A 19,588-nucleotide genomic window follows, 5' to 3' on the forward strand; every position below is an offset into this window, starting at 1 on the left:
GGATGGATGGATGGATGGATGGATGGATGGATGGATGGGTAGATGGATGGGTGGGAGGGTGGGTGGATGGGTAGATGGATGGATGGATGGATGGATGGATGGATGGATGTGTGGATGTGTGGATGGGTAGGTGGGTGGGAAGGTGGGTGAGTGGAAGGGGTGAAGGGGATGGGTGGATGGGGAATGATTGGATAGGCAAGAATAGATAGATGGAAGGATGGATAGATGATTGTGTAGCTGAGTGGGTAGGGGGAAAGATGGATGGATGGGTGATTACATCAGTGTTGGTAGAGAGATGGATTAGTAGAAGGGTGGATATATGACTGGATAGATGTAGGCAGGTAGACAAAGGTGGGGAGAGGAAGGGTGGGTAGAGGGAGGGAAGATAGGTAGATGAAAGAATGGATGGATGGCGATTTGGAAGGAAGAGATACTGAGGAAGAAGAAAGTGGGTGAGGAGACAAGTGGAAGGAAGGGAGAGAGGAGGGAGGGTGCAGGGAGGTGCATGGCCATGTGAACAGGCTCTGAGTCCCTGCATGGCTAGCTGGAGAGGCAGGCGAACGGGTGGATGTGTAAATACCGGGCCAAGCAGGCAGAGAAGCACAAGTAGAAGCTTCCTCCACCCACAGAAGGCGCTGCGAAAGTTCATTCTGCTCGGAGGACATGACAGACAAACCCGAGGGAGGCCTTATTCCATAAGGTAGAGCCAGCATGGCAGGAGAGTTCCTTTAGGCCCTACGAGCGATTGGGAGCCTTGAGCAATAGGGAGCCTCCTGTCCCTCTGGATGTCCCAGCTGTAGCTGGGCAGCTGTGTCTCAGCTGTTGTGAGCTCCTGTGGCAGCTGGGGGCCTGCTATGGTAGCTGGTGATGGTGTGGAGGGAGAGTGGGATCTCCAAGTTTCCCTGGAACCGCAGCCTTTGCAGACACCCAGCTTGCTTTTGTCTATAAAGTTCCTTCTTGGCTCATGGTTTGACAGCAGGCAGCTGCTCATCTGTGCTGTGGGAACCAGGCTGGAATCTGAGACAGAATTCCCATCCCACACCAGCCAAAGCCCAGGCTAGGGAAACAGCAAGGACCGCAGTGCCAGTGGGCAGGTGCCATGTGCTCCGAGCCTGGCCTGTCCTCCAGTGAAATGGAACCTGGGACCCAGTGAGCAGGACAACTGTGTCAGGTGCCTGGGGAGCTGCAGGCTGCGTGGGCAGGCCCACCTGCCCTTCGGGGGACTTCCTGGGGGTGTACATGGGAAAAAGAGGGCGACCCTGATCTGTGAGTCACTGTCCCCACAGGGTCTGCCTGGGAAGCCCCAGCTGCCTGCCCTGGGTTGGGCCTGAGAGCAGCTGTTGGGGTGAAAAGCCCAGACTCCCCCTGTCAGCTATCCAGGGGCCTGGCCCTTCCACCTGCCGTCACCATTTGAGGACTTGGCCACAGAGCCTCTGCCCTGCTTCTGCCTCTCCTCAACCTTTGACTTCCATCAATGCCTGTTTCTTCACACATAAAGAGAAGCCAGTTGCCCCTTCTAAGGCCAGTGGGGTAATTGGAGGGGTTAGCTCTGGACCTGCACTGATCTCACCCCATGCCCAACACTCCCCAGCCCGACAGTAGGTAGAGGAAAACAAGGGCAGAGATGGCCCGGCCACAGCCATTGTCACCTAGCAGAGGGGCCTGGCTGGGCTAGACACTGTCTTGTGAGCCACATGGAGGCCATGGGCCTGGAGTCACCCGGACTTGGCCTTTGTCAATACCCTGGTGGAACCAGGCAGGCAGGGCAGCCCTTTCCCTCCCCAGCTTCTCGGTGGGCTGGGCTGTGGCCCAGGGCGGGCCGGTGTTGGGTTTAGGCCTCTGGGGAGATGGGGAGGATGTGGCTCGCCTTCTGCCTCCGCCTCTCCTCTCCTTCCTCCCGCCCTCCTGAGCTCTCCTCTCCAGTGCACAGCCTCTCGCTCTGCACTCTATGGGGCGGGCAGTCGCCCCCCACCGTCCCACCCCAGTGACTCAAGCTCCCCTGGCCCTCAGCCACCACAATCTCCTGGCCTGAGGCAGCGGGGTGTGCAGAAGCCGGGTCTGAGTGTAAGGGCCACTGGCTGGGAGGGTCCAGCGCTGCCACTACCCGGAGACAGACCTGCCAGCTGGGGACGCCCTGGGACCTACTGTGGCCTGAAGATAGCCAGAGCCCCTGGCGCCTCTGTCTCCTCGGCCTTGGGCTGTTCCTTTCTTTGTCCCACCATGAAGAAGGAAGTAACTTGAGGGCCCTGAGAAGAGAACCAGCCCCTGACCACCGGGAGGACAGCCAGGGTGGTGGCCGTGGCCACTGAGCCACATGTTCTGCATCTGCCGGGTATGAAGGGCGATCGCAGTGCTGTGTGGGGCCTGATGTGGAAGTCCTGTATCTCCGTGAGGACCCTCAGGTACTAGGGCGAGTGCTCGGGGAAAGCAGGTGGCTATGCCCACCATCACCAGCCTTGAGGCAGGCTGCAGGGTTGTGCGAGGTCCAGGAGGGCCCAGGGGAGGTGTGCAGGAAAGGCTGCACCTGGCTCCCGCAGAGAAAGCTGGCATTGCTGACCCTGGGCTAGGGAATGACATGCCCACTGGGGAGGGAATGGCCTGCCTACGTAGTGTGCTCAGGGACCTGGGGTTTGTTCCACAGCTTGTTGGCACTGGGCTCTACTGTGTGACTGCAGCTCTGACCCGGACCTCTCTGTTCCTGGGAGGCTTCAGTTAAGTGCAGCTCACATTCATTCCTGTGTGGTGTGTCGCGACCACTTCACGTGACATTTGTAGCTCCAGGGCTGGGGATCCAGCAGGTGCCGAGGTGGAGCACAGCTGTGGCATTGCTAGACACGTGAAGGGGTGATTTCCTCTCGGCATGCTTTTAGGATTAGAATGAAGATTAAATGAGGTAATGCGTCCCGAGCAGGGCCTGGCTGGCCCCTGGTGTCCAGGAACTGCAGGGGCAGTGACGCTGTTGTTGTTGCTATTGTTACCAAACTTTCTCTGTGCATCCTGGGAAGGTGCCTGGACGGGTCCCTCTGGCTGGGGGAGCACAGAGGGGGAGCCCAGCTCCAGGAGGGGATGCACCTGGGCTGTCCAGCCTCTGCAGCTGCCAGACCACACAGCCAGGGCACAGAAAGCTGGGGGTCTTGTGCAAGCCTTGGGGGTCTGCTCTGAAAAGGTGGTGGCAGGGGTCTTAATTTGCATGGGGGGCGCTTAGCAGCCACCACCTACTTGGAGTGTGTCTTTGCATTTTAGACAGCACCAAAAGGCAGAGATTTTTATTTAAAGGAGTTGTTTAACAGAGGGAGGGATTGAAAGCTTCTCCCTTTTATCTACCCTCACTGCCTGCTGTACAAACAATTATAGCTTCTTCCCTCCCTCCCTGATGCTCTTCCTTCCTTTCTTCTTTCCTTCCTCCTTTCTCTTCTTTCTTCCTTTTTTCCTTCTTCCTTCTGTCCATTTTTCCTTCTATTTCCCAAAATATTTGTGACCACATACAGGAAACACCTATGATAAAATAATTTAGAAAAAAAAAAAAACACATCAGGATCAGGAAAAGCACAATCCAGAATAGGATGTCAGGGACCCAGGGTAAACCATCGTTATAATCCAGATAGAACAGAACCAAGAAACCCAGAATCCTGAGATCCTTTTACTGAGGTGAAAATTGCCCGGCTTCCTAGCAGCTATGGAAGAATTGAAAATATAGCCAATAGGTCTCTGCTATTAGGTGAGAGTATGGGGGCCTGGTATGCAGGGACTGGGGGCTGGGAAGATTTGGGGGAACTGGGCAGACACGAGGGGAAGTGTGTTCTTAGTAGACTTCTGGAGTAAGTCAGGGACTGAACCCCCAGGCAGGAAGTGGGAGGAACCCCCTGAGATGGGAAGTTGAACCTTCCTGGTGCTCTTTTCCCACTAACCAGAGTGGAATTTTCCTGCCTTCCATTCCATCCTGAGGTTTCCACATCGGCCTCAGGAGAAACCTCAGAGGCTGTGGACAGGATGCAGCCTCTCCCTCTCGGGGCTGACAGACTAGATCTCTGTGCCTCAGTTTTCTCATTCATGAAATGGAATGAGGTGGAGCTTCTGTGGGCCACCAAGAAGCAGCTGGGTGGGTGTGGTTGCTGTAATTCACATGGGGTTTGCTCCAGCCCCACACCAAGGATCTGGTGGCCTTGGCCACACAGCCAGGGAGGACAGGCCCTGGTCAGCTCCCAGACTGGCACTCCTTTGTTGTCCTCCCAAAACAAACAAGGCTGCCCCCAGAGCAAGCTAGACCCCTGACAGCTGGTGCGGGGGGTGCAGTGAGATCTTAGCCCCTGGACTGCCCTGGGAGACCTGAGTCAGCCTTCTGCAGCCTGAGGAGAGGCTGGCAGCTGCCGCAGGGACAAATTGGAGGGTTGCAATCATATAGCACATACTTTTCCACTTGCGTGTTCAAATTCCCTCCACGTGCGCTAGTTGCTTCTGGCTGGGCCTCACTCACATCTGGAAAAGCGTGAGGTGTGCATGGAAGGGCTGCTGGCCAGCCAGCCATGGCCCTCTGCTGGGGACTTGAGGCTCCACCTTAGAAGCCAGGAGGGGAATCTCTGGAACCACAGCCAGCCTGGGTCTCCAAGGAGCCATTCTGGGTGGAAGCCATTCTGGGGCAGGACAGCTGGGGAGCTGTCACACTGGGGTGCAACTCCAGCCATGCTCGGTGGTAAGAAGCACTGTTCCCTGCCAGCCCTGGGTCTCTCTGGGAAGCAGAGTGGGGTCAAGTGGCAGGTTTGATGGCAAAGTTGTCAGATACCAGCCCAGCGTGCCATTGTCACCCCACCCCTCACCTGTGGCCTCTTCCTTTCCTCCAAGCCTCTGTGGGGCAGGAGGGGTACAGAAAATGAATAGAAAGAGCACAGGCATGGGCAGATGCCCTTAGATGAGACCCAGTGTAGCCCCCTTTCCTATGAAAGTGACTTGAAGAGCCATTGAGGAGGTGCAGTGCCAGCTGCCTTCCCTGGCCTGAATAGACGCAAACAGGACCAGGAGCCCCATCACCTGTAAAGAGCTGGCTGTGTCCCTTGAGCAGGCTCCCTCCCTTCACCACCTTCCCCGGAGCAATTGCTGGGGCCTGTGTTCCTAGCAGGCCTTGCCTTCTGGCCTGCCCAGTCCCCCTACCCATCTCCAGCCTCTCTCAGTTAGGCAGGAGAATCACACCTGCATATGTTATTTTGGGCAAGAAAGACAGTTTTGTGTTCTGAGAGCCAGTGGGTTTGTGGCCTTCTAACAGACTGACGCAGCCATGGACACACGGCTGGGGTGCTGGGCTAGGCGGGGCAAAGCTGGGCCACTCAGGCCTGCCCCTCACTCCTCCCCCACTGCAGCTGCATCTGGCCAGAGTGCTGGGGAGCAGCTGGCATCTGGGCTCAGGGAGCTTCCAGGGGGTGTCTCGGACAGTGAGCCATCTGGTACCCCAGGGCGGGGCCAGGAAGCTCCCCTCATCCAACCTGTGCTGTGCACCTGTGGCAAAGTCCCCCTGGAGCAGGTTGTGCTTCCTTGCTGTGTCCCTTCTCCCACTGCATGGGAAGGGTGGGCCTAGCCTTGCAGGCTGGGCCCCCAGCTCATCTGACCCCTAGTCTTGGGTCCTTAGCTGTGGCCAGAAGAGCCGAAGGCCATGGATAGTGTCTTCAGCCCCACACCCCCCAGCTCTCCTCTGGGATGTGGCCTAGGCTGCCCTGTTCTTTTTAAGCAAGGCCCAGAGCAGAGTCTGAGATGAACAGGGGACCACGAGGGTTGAGAGTGGCCGGACAGAGGGTGCTGTGGGGCAGCAGAGAAGTCCACCCCCATGCCCATCCAAGGATGGATAGGTGAGCATATTGGGTGACGCCATACACAGAAACATCATTTGGTCCCAAGAGGGACCGCACTTCTGACCCAGGCTACCATGTGGGTGACCTGAACACATTCTACTCAGACAAAGGAGCCAGTCAGAAAAGACCTGACTCAGTGTACAGGAAGTGCCCAATGCTGGCAAATCTCTAGCTGTGGCCTTCAGATGGGACATGGGCCGGCCAGGAAGAATAGGTGAGGGGCTGTCCAGGAGATGGCCCTATGCAGGCACAGGAGCTGCATCCCCAGAGCCCTTGCCCAGCCCAGAGGGGACAGGGCTGGCCCCTGCCCCACCTGTGCCACCCTAGTCCCATTTAGGCCCAAGCTGCTTTCAAAGTAAGTAGGGCACCCTCTCTTCAGGGCTGCCTTTCACGTCACTTTGTCCTGCCAGCTCCAGCTGGCTGCACCCTTGAGCTGTCCAGAGACCCAGCCTGGGCCTGGCACTCCGGATAAAGCAGCTTCTCCCGAAACTCAAGTGGCCCCGAAATGCGATCGGTCACGAGAGACTGGCAGGGAGGCCGCTGTATTATTTATGGTTTGGGTCCTGTCCAGGGAGGCCATGGGGACTGGCAGTGCCCAGAGGCCGGGTGGAGAGCAGGCAGTGATCCCAGGCAGGCGAGGGGCCCTAGGGTGACTGGCACCCTGTCCCTGGGGTGTGGTTTCCTGGACACTGGCTGAGCAGAGCGGAAGTCAGACGTCAGGACCTGGGGTGGGCAGGGCCCACTGTTCCTCATCCCCTGGGGCCACAGAGGCAGCCAGGCCTGAGGCTCCAGGGACCAGTGCCCCTCCTTGACACTGTGAGTAGCACCTGGGCCAGGCTGCCTGGAGAACTGGGGGGTGGGGGCAGCCTGTGGGGTAAGGCATGGGGTGTGGGGGGTGTCCACTGTTCCTTACAGTGACTTTGGGGAACCTGTTCCTCCCCTAGATGGCATCTGGCCTGCGCTGGCCCTGGAGCCAGTGGTTTCCTACGGCGGCTACAAGGGGAAAGTTAGTTAGCTCCCGTGAACATAGGGTCCACCCCAGGCTCTTGGGGTTGGCGTCCCAGTACCCTGGCCCACAGACTGCCACAGGGTTGATTATGGCTCTTCTCCTGGGCCTTCATAGCAGCCTGAGAAAGGAGCTCTTAGAACACACATCCCATAGCCTGAGGCCCATGGAGGACACAGCCGTCCAGAGCTCCAGAAACACAGTGCAGTTTCTTACCTGGTGTGGATGTTACCTGCTCTGTAGGCTGCTGTGGTACCAGAGGCTGGCCAGGCTCTGGACTCCCTGCCTCCACTCCCTGGCCTCTCCCTGCCCCCACCCCGCAAGGCCCACCTAGCACCAACAGCTTCTGCTTCCTCCATTTCCCTTTAAAATGGTCCTGAGTGGAACCTGAACACCTGCAGACCCAGGGGCAAAGAGGGTCCTGGGGTGTGCTCCCCATTGGCACTGTGCCCTGAGAAATCCCCTTTAGTGGCAAGATTCTCTGCATCTCTTTCATGTAAGCCCCATGTAACTCTGAAAGAAAGGCTCTCCCCCTTAGGCGACCTGAAGGCCTGGACCGGGATACTGGGGCATCTGCCCAGCATCCTCTGGAGTTTGACCCAGAGGCTGAGCAGCCTTCTTTCTGGGGCACAGTGGGCAGGAACAAGATTCTGGGGGGATCTAATGGTGACAGGGGCCAGGGCAGCTGTATCCAGGACCCATGTGGTGGGCACCAGCTCTCCCTCCTGAGGCCTCCTGTCCTTGCCTGACATGGCAGAGAATTAGGGAGCTTTTAACACCCTATGACTGTGGCTTCATACACATCATTTAGTCATTCAGTTACTTCACAAGTACATATTGCACATCTGCTGCATGCAAAACACTGCCTCATGTCTAGGGATTTGAAAGGGGTAAACCAGACCAAACATCATTGCTGCTCTGTGCTGGATCAGATAACATAAAACTAGACTAAGACATGCATGTGCAGTGCATTGGGGTGATGTGTCTGATGGAGACAGGTGGGAGGGAGGGGTAAATAATGGGTAGGCTTTAGTTTTTGTTTGCTTGTTTTTTGTTTTTTGAGACAGAGCTTTGCTATGTAGCCCAGGCTAGCCTTGAACTCCCAGGAATCCTCCTGCCTAGCCTCCTAAGTGCTAGTATTACAAATCTGAGTCTCAGCTCTGCTCTATAGCTACATGACCTTGTGACAAGCCACTTAGTCTGTTTTTTAATTGCATGTGACAGAAAGTTCAACTTAAACAGGTTTGTGCAGAAAAGAGCTCCACCAGTCCACCTTGGCTCTACCTGAACCATAGCAAGCACTCGGAAAACGTTAGTTATCAGCTTCCATCAGACCTGCGCAGGGTCAGGCTGCAGGGAACATCATGAAGTTTCTGGCTTGAGGATGTTCCGGTGGCCTGGGGAAAGTGGGAGGAGAATACAACAAGTCACCACCCTGGGGGGCAGTGCTGAGGAGGGTGCAAGCTCCCAGGCTCCAGGAAGCCAGAGGAGGAACCTCAGAGTTCTCCACCTCAGGGGTGCTGGGGAGGGAGGCTTCCTGAAGGAGGCGGTCTCTGAGCTAGACTTGGCACACTGGAGGGCTAGGCTGGGGCTGGAGTGTGGGGCAGGCTCAGCACCACATACAGCCTGGACTCCGTCCCTGGAGTTCTGGCCACTGCGGGGTTGGAAGGCACTCTCAGGAAGCACCTTCGTGTGTGGTCTGATCAACCTGCTCCACAGAGAATGAGCGTGGTTTCTGGGTCAGGAGCTGCAGCTGATTAGATCCCCTGTCTCTATGCGCCCATGGCACGTGTGTCTCCACACACTTAGAATTTGGGACTTGATTGCCGGCTTCTGAGTGCCACCCATGGTGATGCTGGGGTCTGTGGGGAAGTCACTGCAGAAGTGCTAGTGTTGAAACACCTTCCCAGCAGAGTGATTGCCACTTGGTCACAGGGCAGTGGAAGCAACTTCAGGCATTCTGAAATCTGGGGCCACTAAGAGGGGCCCTGTCGCAGCTGGGCTCCCCCAGATAGGCAGGGACAGCCATCTGCTCCAGTGCACATGGGCGGCCAGCCTGGTCCTGCACTCCCAGCACCTCCATAACACCCACAACCCAGCTGAGCCAGCAGGAAGGAGGTAGCACCTGCTTCCCCCTTTGGAGCTGTGACCCTGTGGGCACCTGCTCTTACCTCTTAGAGCCTCAGTTTCCTCGGACAGTGAGGATAGAGGCCAGGTATAATGACACACACCTGTAACCCCAGCACTTGGAAGGCTGAAGCAGGAGGATCACCATGAGTTTGAGGCTGGCCTGGGGTATATAGTGAGTTCAAGGCCAGCCTGAACAGCATAGCCAGACCCTGTCTCAAAAAACAAAAAAAAAAAAACAAGCAAAATAAGTAAATAACAAATAAAAGAAACATTCCCTTCTCAATTTGGTCTTAAAGTTCTTGGTTTGATCTTTAAAATCTTTAAAAAATGGTCCTGTTTGCTGGTATGGACTTGAACCAAGTGAGAAATTCATTCCAACTCTAAGCCCCGCCCCACAGCGCTGGCCCAGGGCTCAGGAAATGCAGGCGTAGTTCTGAAAAACAGAAGTTTGTGAAACCCTGGGTTGCTACAGATGTTCATTTCTTAGATGACTCAGTGAGACCCAACATGGAAGAGGAAAGAGAGACCTGTGTACTTAACTCAGGATTGTAAGCAGAGTGACTGGGACAGAGCCAGGGAGAGCCACAGAGGACACTTGGGCTGGACTGATGTGGGGGGGGGGGGGGGGGGGGGGGGGGAGGGAGGGAGGGAGGGAGGGAGGGAGGGAGGCCTCCAGGTCTTGTACCTTAGGCTAGCCTTAACTCCTCCTGCCTCAGCCTCTCCAGTACTAGGATGACAAGCATGGGCCACCATGCTTGGCCAGAGATAGTGCCTTGGGCTACAGCACCTGGGGCACTGCCTGGGGAATTTCTGGGGGAAGTGGCCAAAGGGTGGTGACTCCCCCAGCTGGCCTGAAGCCCTGGATGGGGGATGGGAGGCCCCCCACTTCCTCTTCTGGCTGAAAGGCATGCACCTTCCAGATGACATCACAGGTCAGAGGCCACCCTGCCCACATCCTCAGGGCACGAATGGGAAATCAAGGCTGGAGACACAATGTGCCTTAAGCTGTTACTACACAGGGAGACCTGCGGGCCTGGGGACCACTGTTAGGCTGAGCTGTGCGTCATCATATGTCCTAGGGACAGGTCCCAGGACCACTCTGGGGGCTCAGGCTGGTATCTGCAAAAGGCACCTACGGTTGTTACCAAGTAGACCAATATAAAGAGCTAGTAGAAGAACTTAGGGGCTGGCATCTTGAACACTGTGAGGATTCCTTTTTTTTTTTTTTTTTTTTTTTCCTGTTTTTTGAGATGGTCTTGCTAGGTAGCCCAGGCTGGCCTCAAACTTACGGTGATCCTCCTCCTGCCTCGGCCTCCTGAGTGCGGAGATTACAGGTGTGGACCTCCACACTCACATTCGGATTCCTTCTTTTTTGTGGTCGACTCAGAATCAGCAGTACATCTTCTACCCTAGGGGCGCCTTTTCCTGCCCTAGGAGCAGGGTCGCATGAGGACCCCCACTGCGGCTTCCCCCAGCTGCTGTCTGTGGAGCACGGCTGCATGCTGGACGGCATTGCAGCACAATACCCCTCCCTCCAGAGCTGGCCTTCGGGGCTTGGGGGAAGGGAAATCGCAAGGGAACAAGCCACAAGCCCTTTCCAGCATGGCAGTAAGGCGGGCACCATAGATGGCTGTGGTGCGATGATTTGCAGCCGGCCAGCAAGGTTTCTCAGAGGAAGGGACCACAGGCCAAGGAAGGGGTAGTGGAGGGAAGAGAAACGTTGACAGATCCCCAGGGATTCTGGCTCAAAGATCAGGGCCCCCGCTGGATGGCGGCCACCTCCTGTGAACGTTGGCTGGTCTAACCCGCCAGGCCACTTCTGTGCCCAGCACAATGCAGAAGGAAGGTGCCTGCTCGGTGCAGAGCCCAACCGAGGGTGATGGGGTGGCTGAGGCAGAGGGACACAGCCAGCAGCCCAGCACTGGACCTTGCTCCTTTCTGGGGCTGCGGCCTCTGCAAAGACACCAGAGCAGCGGTGATCTGCGGGGCAGTCATGGGCTTGGCCACATCATAGAGGACTTCTCCGGGCCTGGGGTCTTTTGGCGGGGCTGAGACCTGGTATTAAAAGTCTCTGGTGGGGAATTCCAGGGTGAGGATTTAGGGTAGAACCATAGGTGTCTGTGTCCAAAAAGGAAGAAAAAACCCATAAGGTGAAAACCTAAAGGTGTTTGTCCCTAAATGTGTCCTGTTTCTTTCTTAGACACTGTGGCTGCCGGCTGGGGCCAGCTGCAAAGGGTGGGCACTGGCGGTGGCATGCTGATGTCCCTCTCCCAACATGGTTACACGCCTGTTCACCAAAGAGTGCTTGTTTTTTTTTTTTTTTTTTTTTTTTTTTTTTTTTTTTTTTTTTTTTTTTTTTGCTTTTCTCTTTTCTTTTTCCCAGCGCTGGGGGTGGAACTCAGGGCCTCTGCACTGAGCTACATGCACAGCCCTTTTTACTTTTTAAGACAGGGCCTCACAAAGTTGCTAAGTTGCCCAGGCTAGGACAGAACTTGGGATCCTCCTGCCTCAGCCTGCCACAGTGCTGGAATGACAGAAGAGCGCCAGCGCACAGACTGGGGTGGGCAGCAGTTTTCTACTTGCACAGATGAGGACAGGGAGGTTGGGTGGCCTGGTCAGGAGTCCCAGGAAGGCCACTCGTGGGATTGTGGGCCAGAGTTCACTTGGGTGTCCCTGCCCTGGCCCCAGCATGTGAAGGTCACAGGGCTCATGGGGACTGATGCCAGGGCCTCTGGTGGAAAGGGCTGGTGTCTGCTCACCAAAAGTTGCCCACAAGGGAAAGTCAGAGCTGCAAGGACTTGGCAAAGTCACCGTGAGGCCATGTGTGCTGGGTGGCGGAGGGCCAGGAGAGGCACTGATGACAAATTGAACGTGTAGGGGCCCCAGGTCCAAGGGCAGGGCCAGGGCAGTGGGGACCGGACCTGTACCGTCTCCAGTGCAAACACAGGTTTTCCATGGCTTTGTTGTAATTGTCGTTTCCTGGGTTGTTAGGAATGGAGCCCAGGCCCCGGCACTTTGCTTTCACCCCCGGCCTGTTTACTCTTCACTCTTTCTTCCTGAGCCAGGGTCTTACTCTGTGTGTGTAGTCCAGGCTGGCCTTGAACACATGATCCTCCTGCCTCAGCCTCCCCAGTGCTTTATCATTTAAAAAAAAAAACAACAGGGCTTCACTCTATTTCGCAGGCTGGCCTCAGCCTCCAGATCAGCTGGGACTGCAGGCAAGGTGCCACCATACCTGGCTTAACACGGGATGTTTTTATTAGGGACTAAATGTATGTTAAGCCCACTATGTATGTGAGGACTGTCCTGACCTTGACCTCACTGGATTCCTAGACAGAATTTTGTGTATCGAGAGTAGGTCTTCTTTTGCAGCTGGGCAAACTGAGGCAGCTGGGTGATTTGCCCAACTTCCTTACCTACCAGAAAAACAGGATCAGAATGGGAGCCCAGGACTGAGTTTTCCCTCGAAAAGTGAATGGTTGTCCCTGGCAGCAGGTGGGGTGGGGGATGGAGACCCCTGTGCTCCCCACCCCCATGGAGCCCAAGCACATCCCCATCTTCCTCCTGGTGTTCCCAGTCCTCAGTCACCTGGGTCACCCAAACAGCAATGGGACTAGGTGTCACGTGGAGGGATGAACCTTGCCTGCCAGGTGGGAGACAGGAAAGGTCCCTCCAGAGGTTGACTGGACCAGCCAAGGGACATGGGCTTTGGTCTGTTCCTCAATTGCTTCCCTATCCCACGGGAACCCAGGCTTTGTCATTCCTTCTCAGAGCCCAGCCCAGCCCACAGGCCTCTTTCTTTGCTTGGCCTGAGTCTTTGCTCTGTTTCAAATTTGAAGGAGCCCAGGTGTGGTGGTACACAGCTGTAATCCTAGCACTCAGCACTCAGGAGGCTGAGGCAGGAGGCTCACCATGAGTTCAAAGACCACAGGTCCCTTCAACAGGCCAGGAGCAGGTAGAAAATGTCCATTGGACCAGAACTGAAGACGTTGGTTAACATTGCAGACAGGCACTGTCACCGTGGGTGGCTCTCCACAGAGGGATAGGATGGCAGACAGTCCCAGGGGAAGTACCTTCTGCTTCCAGACTGGTGGGGTTGTGAGTGGGTGGCATGATGCCCTGGTGTCCTAGTCTTGGGTTGTGTTTCGGTTTTGCAATGTGGGGGATAGAAGGTGGCAGCCCATGGGTGAAAGTGGGAGCTGCTGGGCCCCTGGAGGCCCAACCTGGAAGGGGCCAGCTGTCACTTGTCTGTATTCTACTGGTGAAAGACTCCTGTGGCCAAGGGGAGGGGACACAGCCCCAGTTCAGGTAGGAAGGAGGAATAAGGTCTGCCCAGGACAGAGGAGGGGACCAAGCGGAGGAATCATGGCTTGTTTTGCACCCCCCTGGGACATGTCATCAGGATCTGCCGGGCCCTGTGTCACACTGCATTCTGCATGGGTTCTAAAGTTGTAGTTGCCTGGTTGTACACAGCCGTTGGTTTTGTGGACACTGCCCTTGCTGAGAGGAAGGGTAGTACTCAGGGGCCAGCTCGGGACAGAGGGACACCTAAGTGGCTGCTCCCCTTCAGCGACCTATCACTGTTAAGCCTCTGTACCTTGGCTGCCTGAGACAATAGCCACTAGTCCTCAGTGCCATTTAAATTTTAATGAGCTGAAATGAGATAAAAATTAAAACTCGTTGCTTAGGGACCCACCCCCTGCACCTCCTGCATCAGGGTTAGAGAAGATGTCTCTTGTCACTGGAAATCTCAGCTCCCCCACCCCCAAGAAAGTTTAGTTTACATGGCTGGAGACCAACAGGATGACAGCAGCCGCGAAGCACCGGCTTCCGGATGAGTTTGAAGCTGACGCGTTTATTCATCTTGGCAGCATCTGTTTGGGTTCGAAAGCAAAAATGTGTGAAATATACTGTTTGTGGGGTCTAGCAGCAGTGTCGGGTATACATATGGGATGTGAAAATCCCCTGAAATAATTCCGGGGCTCTCCGCCTGGGAATCCCCAGGCCCTCCATGGGCTGGAGACCCAGAGAGGCTTCAGGAGGAGGGAGGCCGGGCTGCGATCACTGCAGGGGGCCCCCTGGGTGCTGGGGCAGCACCTGCCTGCAGGGCCACTGGCTCCTCCCAGTGCTCTCAGCTGCTGCTCTGAGCCCCTCGCCCTCTCCATGCTTACCACCTCATACAGCCCCACACCCGAGAGCTGGGTGTGGTGATGCTCACCTGCCAGGCTGGTCTTGAACTCACTGTGTAGCCCACACTGGCTTCAAATTCGCAGTGATCCTCCTGCCTCAGCCTCCTAAGCTCTGAGATTACAGGTGTGTGCCACCACTCCAGGGTACAATTTTATTTAAAATCACCCTGTGAAGAAACTTTACGCTCATTTCACTAGCTTCCTTGTTCTATCCCCAGCTCCCAACAACCACAGATCATTTTGTCTCCATAATGTGCCCTTCTCAACAAAACTGTGCGGTCTTTATGTCTCCTGTTGTGTCTCACTTCTTTCGCGTAGCATGATGTTTACAAGGTCTATCTATATTGTACCAGTGTCTGTATGCATTGCTTTGCATGGCTCTATAATATTCCACTGTGTGGAATACTGTATTTCATTCACCCAGTCACTAGTCAATGGGCATTGGGTTTTTTTTTTTTTTTTCACTTTTAGCTATGAATAATACCACTCCAGATATCTAAATACAAGGTACCATGTGGACTTTGTTTTCAGTTGTCTTGAGTAACTATCTAGTTGTGGAGCTACTGTGTCATATGACTTTGTGAGACACACTAGTCCCCAAAGTGGCCACATCTTCTTAGATTCCCATACCTGCAGTGTTGAGGGTTCCTGTGTCACCAGATCCTCCCTCGCACTGGTTATGGTGGTTCTTTCGAACCAGCCTCCATAGCAGGCGGGGCAGCAGGGGGACTTCCTGGTGGCTTTGATTGGTATTTTCTTGATGATTAATGTTATTAGTCCTACTCCAATGTTCCTTAGTCACTAATATCTGTGTGTGTGTGTGTGTGTGTGTGTGTGTGTGTGTGTGTATACCTGCATGTATGTGTGACAGTGGGCATTGAACCCACAGCCTTCATCCTGAGCTACATCCCCACCCCTTGTTCTATTTCTAACTTTGAGAGAGGGTTTTGTCAAGTTGCCTAGGTGGGTTCCAACTTGTGTTCCTCCTGTTTCAGCCTCCGAGGATGGTAGCTCTACACGCCTGTACGCCACCACACCTGGCTTCATGTATCTCTTTTGGCAAAATGTTGATTCAAACCTCTTGCCCATTTGAAAGTTGCATTATCTCCTAGTAATTGAGTCAGGGTGTTCCTCTTTACTATGCCGTCTTGAAAATGAGCTACAAGTGTTTTTTTTTTTAAACTCTAAATCCAAGTTTCTTATATCAGTTATGTGATTATCACTTTCTCCCAATACATCATTATTTTCACTTTCTTGAGGGCATCTTTTGAAGAGCCAAGTTTTTAATTGTTATAAAGTCCAATTTATCTGTTCTTTCATTTATCATTTGTGTGTCAGAAATTGCTGCCTAAGTCAAGATCTCAAAGGTTTCCTCCTGTGATGCCACCTTTGAACTCAACACTTTCACTCTTTGCTCTGGATTTCCAATCCCTTCCAGTGGGGGAGAGGTGGTACCCAAATGCACCCTTCTGCATATTGGTGGCCAATTGGTACAGTGCTGTTTATGGAAAACTATTCTTTTCAATGAATTGTCTTAACACATTTGCCAAAAATCTTTTGACAGAAGATTGATTGACTGATTTTGGTTTTGTGAGACAAGGGTTTCTCTTTAGAGCCCAGGCTGGTCTTAAATTCCTGGCAATCCTCCTGCCTCAGCTTCATGCGTGCTGGGATTCTAGGCATGCCCCACCATGCATGGCAAGAAGGTAGTGTTTCTTAAAGTGGAGTGCAATGAACAAAAATAAACTGTACTCTTAGAGTTCCACCAGTCCTGGCACATGAGAAACCTCTAGTATAGTATCGAGCCCTTTCTCATGCAGGGAGGTAGAGGCACTGAAAGAAATGGAAATGTTCAAAGCCAGACACCTAGAAGTACCCACAGCTGGGCCAGCAAGATAGCTCAGCAGACTAAGCACCTGCTTAGGCATATGCAGGGACCAGGTTCTATTTCTGGAACCACATGCCCCACCGGGAGAGCAGGCTAAGGAGTGGCCAATTGGTACAGTGCTGTTTATGGAAAACTATTCTTTTTGCTCCTGGGAGAGCAGGTTCAGGAGTCTGGGGATGGTGGCACAGACCTGTAATCCCAGCACCAGAGAGGCTGAAAACAGGAAGATCACTACGAGTCTGAGATGTGTAGTGAGACCCTGTACCAAATACATTTTTTAAAAAACTACTCACAGTTGTCACAGGGGCAGCGTGGGGTGCATCAGAGTCCGCTGCACCACACCCCTGTCCCCACTGCATCTGTTTACTGGGCACAGCTCTGTGCTGCCCCCAAAAGCAGCGATGGATCAGCTCCCTTCCTCTTAGCTCCTTTCCCTCAGTCTGCGGAGCTCCAGGCAGGTGAGCAGACCCATGAGCTGAGGGTCGCAGTGTCCTGAGACTTTCGTTATCCACATTAACTTTAATTGACGCTCTGTCTGCGTCTGGGTCTGCCCCGGCACCCTCCATGGAACTGCAGGACACTGTGCAAGCCGAGCAGACAGACATCTGGGCGAGGCGACCATTTTTGGAATTGGATTGAAAAGACAGGTTTGGTGTCTGGTGCACAGAGAAATGTGAGCGTTTTATCGGAATTTCTACGTTTTAATGGATGAATATGTTCTCATGCTTTGCCTTTGTAAGAAAGGCACCTGCTTATATGCCATTTGTGCTTTTCTCTGAACCTACCTACCTAAGTGAACTGGAAAATTCTCATTTTGAGTTGTGCTTTTCTTACTGACTTGGAAGAACTCTTTCCAAGGGAGGAAACCAAGGGACACGGGGATGTGAATGCACCTTGGCGTGAACTGGTACAGGGTGGCACAGGGTGTGCAAGGGCACACAGTTTAACTTGAGTTTGGAAGAAGCTGCTCCAGACTGATGGAGCGGGATAGGGAGGCAATGCCAGTTCCAGCCCTGGGCTGAGGAACCTGTTCTTCATCCATAGCAGGTTGTAGGGAGCTGCAGAGGGCTTTTGAGCAAAGAAGGACATGATTGACTCTGTATTTCCAAAAGGTGCTTTGAGTTAGAGATTATAATGGATGGAGGGAAGAGTTAGAAGGGTATATTGAGGGCAGGAAATGCGTAACGTCAAATGTCTGAGTAAAAGGTTGTCTGTGGTCTGCCGGGCAGTAGGGAGCCATAGAATGTTCTGGGTGATGAGCAAGAGTGATCTCTGGAGGCTGGAGGTGCGGAACTGCCTGCTACATTACTGAAGCTGCTGTATGTCTGTGCCTGCACTCTCCCTGAGTTCCTGGGTTTAGAAAAGAGGGTGGGGCAACTGAGGTTGAGGCTGATGTCTGTGGGGTGAGTAGTTTTGTTCCCCAAAACAAGACTCTGCCCCTGCAGCCCTCTCAGCCCCTCATGGGTACCCAGCATAGTGTCATCTGTTGCTGGGCCTAAGGTCTGACCTTCAGCCCTGATAGACAGGGCCACTGCCAGGGATAACCTAGACCGGAAATGTGAACCAGGAGTTTCTAGGGAGGGCACCAAAGTGAGAGAAGAAAAAGGAAAGGCACCTTGGTGAGTGGGGGTGATCTTTGTGCTCCCACAAATCCCAGGAGGGGGAGCCCCACCTCCCAGCAGCTACACCACACCTGGTCAGCTCTTCCAGTGAGAAGGAGCCAGGGTTGGCATGGTCAGAGCCTTGGCCCATGTCTGATCTTCTTTATGTTTTGTTTTGAGACAGAATCTTACTGTGCAGCCCAGGCTGGATTCAAACTTATAGAGATCCTCCTACCTTAGCCTCCTGAGTGCTGGGATTGCAGAAGTCTACACTGGCTTTTCCTCTCAGCTCATAGAGGAGACCCTAAGGTTTTGAAAGCACACCCTCTCTGCTGAGGTCCACAGGGGACTGTCCCAAACCACCCCAGTGTAGGCCCTAGAGATTTATCCTCTGCCCATTATCAGAAATTATTATTTGCCAAACATAATTTTACAGCCAGCAATACATGCATATGGGGCCAACATTTGTAAGTAGAAACTTTCTGTAAAAAGCCGTCACCTCCCCATTCCTTCCTCTTTGTCTTTCCTCTGGCCACCACTGTACCAGTTCCTTAAGCAACCTTGTTAGAGAGAAAATAAGTGCAGGTGCTAGCACAGACTTGCACCTTCTTCTTTTTTTTTTTTTTTTTTTTTTTTTTTAGCAGATGTACACCTGTCATCCCAGTACTTGGGAGGATGAGGCAGGAGGACCCCTGTAAGCTCAAGGTCAGCCTGTGCTACACAGGCAGATCCTGTCTCCAAATAACAACAACAACAAACATCTTGGGTACTATTCCTCATCAGGCCCTGCCAGCATACCCTGTTGTTATAGCCGTGCAGCTTGGACCATGTACATGGCACAATTATAATCTAGTCAGTAAATCCCTCATCGCAGGCTTCAGGGAATAAACAAGAAAGAGAAAGGGCTGGGGATGTAGCTCAGTGCAAAGGCTCTGGGTTCAGTACCCAGTAGTGCAAATAAATAAATAAACACAGAGAAAGGAGAGAAGGCCAGGAACCTGCTCTCTCCTTTGAGGGCAGGTCCCCTACAATTTACTGAGTTCTTGTGCTCACGCAACAGCATCAGTCAAGGATTAAGCCTTGAACATATGAAGTTCAGTGCCTTGCCCTTGGGTCTGGAGAAAGGACAAGGCTTCTTATCTCTAGCCCAGGAAAAGCACAAATGCAAACCCTGTGGAATGCATATAATTTTCATACCAGTCCAAAGTCCAAAGCAGTGAACTGTGCTGCTGTTGGCTGGGGACTGTGTGTGCTTAACTTTTTAAAAGAAAACAATGTCTAAGGACTCTGATTGGCCTCTTCCCAAATAACTCCTGTCGGCAAACGTCCTGCACATAACCCTTCTGCACCCCCCCATCTTCCCAAAGAGCAGCTGTCAAGAACTGTGTTGGGGTATCCTTCTGAGAGGACAGTGAAGAGACTGCATGCGTCTCTGGAGAACATTTTATCTATGTTCACCAAAGGGATCAAAGTTATGCAATCTGTTGCCCTTGGCATTTTTTAGTAGAGATCTGTCCTGGAGATCTTTCCATCTGGGGACAAAGTTCCAGAGCGTGGGTATGTCTTAGTGAAATTGTTCTCTGTTGGTAGATAGTGAAAGTTTCTCTGCACAGTTTTGTTTTGTTTGCTTGTTTTGAGACAAGATCTCACTATGCAGCCCATGCTGACTCTGCACTTGTTACAGTCCTCCTGCCTCAGCCACCTGAATGTTGGGATGACAGGCCTGTGCCACCAGGCACACTTGGTTTCTTTCCTTCCTTTGATTTATACATTCAGCACTGTCTTGCTTGTCCTTTTGTGGTTTTCTCTGGGCACTCTAGGGAACTTTGGCATTTTACAGCTCTGTAGTCACTTATACAGGTTCCTTGTTCAGGGGCAGTGCTGGGGATGGAGCCAGGGCCTCCACATCTAAACAGTGCTCTACCACTGAGCTGAAT

The 19,588-nt window shown here is 53.4% G+C and overlaps 1 protein-coding gene across 2 annotated transcripts in view; it reads left to right on the forward strand.

Moving 5' to 3' along the window:
- Iqsec1 (IQ motif and Sec7 domain 1) overlaps positions 1 to 19,588 on the forward strand; it is a 296,085-nt gene that overhangs the window by 203,594 nt on the left and 72,903 nt on the right. The window contains exon 1 of one of the 2 annotated variants that reach the window (XM_023708323.1): positions 6,604 to 6,653. The exons of the other annotated variant lie outside the window; for it this stretch is intronic. The gene's annotated coding sequence lies outside the window, so the exon portion shown is untranslated. Of the gene's footprint in view, positions 1 to 6,603; positions 6,654 to 19,588 lie in introns of those variants that run through there. 2 annotated transcript variants of the gene reach the window in all.

This window comes from Octodon degus, unplaced genomic scaffold (assembly GCF_000260255.1).
Source record: "Octodon degus isolate 3935 unplaced genomic scaffold, OctDeg1.0 scaffold00350, whole genome shotgun sequence".
In the NCBI taxonomy this organism is placed as follows: domain Eukaryota; kingdom Metazoa; phylum Chordata; class Mammalia; order Rodentia; family Octodontidae; genus Octodon; species Octodon degus.